Here is a 2,500-nt window from a genome sequence, read left to right on the forward strand (position 1 = left end):
CTGCCTGGTCAGCCTCTCCTCCCTGTGATCAGTCAGACAACTGCATTCCAGCCCCCCTCCAGCCCCGGTCCAAACACAGGGCTCAATCAGACCACTTCTCCTGACCCCATGGCTCAGGACAGCAAGTCCAAGCAGCTCACTTGGTCTGCTTCTAATGTGTGAAGTAATGTATCGCCGTTATACAGAAGAATGTTGTAATTGTCAAGAGATCATATTATCGTCCATTTAAAGTCAAATTCAGAAGGTTTAGATGGTTCAAGTAATGTGTTTGTAAGGTTAGATTTAAAGGCAGAATTGAAATATGCTGTGTTGAACTAACTGCTAATAATCCTGTATTATTTTTCCCACTGGCAGCTTTAATATGAGATGTTAGGTGTGTATTCCGAGAGATTTTCTTCTTAAATGGCAATTTTTAATTAATTTACTGAAGCAGCATCATACATCCAGTCTGAGCGGTGAGTGTTTTTAAGCAGTCTATGCAACGATATTGTCTGCCGCTTTATGGCCAGACAGAGACTGTGGTCCTCAGACACCACTGCTCAGCCAACAACCCCCCCCCCCCCCCCCCACCACCACCCTTATCCCATTCCCCTGGGTGACGATTAAAGAGCAGATGATGATCAATAATTCACTCTGTGAGGGGGAGAGTGTATGTGGGTGGTGGGGGGGGGGGGGGGTGATGGTGTTTGGGGATGATACAACATGGGTCCACTCACATTTGAAAGGACAAAATTGAAACACACACACATTACCCCACCCCCAACACACACACACACTCTCACACACACCCACACCCACACACAGACAGACAGACACACACACACACACACAAAGACACACACACACACACAAACAAAAATCTCGTATACATGCGTGTGTTGTCATGTACGTGTAAAAGGGTTTTATATACATTCTTTGCTCAAAGGCATGACTGTACAACGAGCGTATTGCACAACCTCTGTCTTCTTTGTGCATTCAAAAACGACTGAAAATAAATAGCCATAGCTGCTAAAGAACAGCTATTAAAACACTGCGCTTTTGTCACGTTGTTCTAAAAATTCTTCTAAAATTAGGTGATGTCTTATACTCATGAAGGTTCATGAAGGTTATCGGAGCACAGGTCTGGGCAACATCTTTTTTTCCATGCTCTAATGCCAGCGCCTTCTACTTGCTCAGAACAGTGTCTACAGATCAACCCTGGCGTACACGCATACCATCGCCTTCCCAGTGGCTGCCTTCCACAATCATTTACCTTATGATTTCATTGCTGTACAAGCCTCGTCACAGTTGCAGGGGTGCGTGTGTCAACTCACACAGCTGTCACTTAGGTCAAGCGTTCAGTCTGGTTTCTTCTGGTTTGGTCTAGTTTCTCTTTTTCTCACACCTGAAGAAAGCTGAATCTTTTTGGTACCCTGGGCATATACCGGTGTTCAAATGTGAACATACTGTTGAAACCTAAAGACAAAAGAATTCTTAATGAGATGTGTTCTGTATCTGACTCCCGTCCCACATACACATACTGTGTATACACATCCCACAAAAAAACGGGGGATATTTATGAAGTCATGGCATCAACTCCAGGGGTCGCAGTCAGGGTTTTATGGTAGGGAAGTCACATATACTGATTCAGTTAGTACCCCATGTTACAACACTTGGCCCAACTTTTTTTTGAGAATTCTGCTCACAAATTTACTGTTAAACCAAATTCAATATGTTTTTCAACATTAACATGTCACATCTCTGAGTGTACTGGTTTGTACTGTGTTGTACTGTTTTACAATAACTGAGTTATTAATGCATATTTTCCAGCATAAATTCCACCTGTGTGGGCTCACCATTCCTCACTATTCCTTGCCATTCCTCTGCTGAACCGTTTCAATCATATTAGTGAAGCATGGACCTCGCTCTGAGTCATTGTACGCCGCTTCCTTACCGTAAAGCCACAGACATGCGATTGTAACCACATGTGTGGGCTGAGGCCTGACCCCCAACAAGTGCCCCGGTAATTAACCCCCCCCCCCCCACCACCTGAATCAGAGGGGTGGGTGATTAGGCCATGTTGAGTGATTCACTGAACACGCGCGCTGAGATTCATACTGAGGCAGTGAATCAGAGCACGTGCAACCGACAACGGTCAGTGTATAGATTTCGTAAGCTCACAATGTGGCGTCTGTGTGTATGCGTGTAAGGACAATGTGTGTGTGTGTGTGTGATTGTGTGGGAGGTAATGAGAGAGGGTTAATGACTCAACAGTCAGCGAGACCCCTCCAGATGTGAACTGTCACTTACTGACCCTAATGCTTTACCAGAACAGGAGAAGGAACCGTGGAAAAGGGGAACCGTGATGAGACAGTTCCTGAAAATTAGAGTTCATCATGAGAGCGCGCTACAGATGGCAACATTTCAGAGGGTCGTCACACTTTGGGTGATAAACTGACAGATAGACGGACAGATCAATGTGACAAGAAAGACAGTGTGGAAGGAGGTGGGGCGGAGGAAG

Source organism: Clupea harengus, chromosome 19 (genome assembly GCF_900700415.2).
Source record: "Clupea harengus chromosome 19, Ch_v2.0.2, whole genome shotgun sequence".
NCBI lineage: Eukaryota > Metazoa > Chordata > Actinopteri > Clupeiformes > Clupeidae > Clupea > Clupea harengus.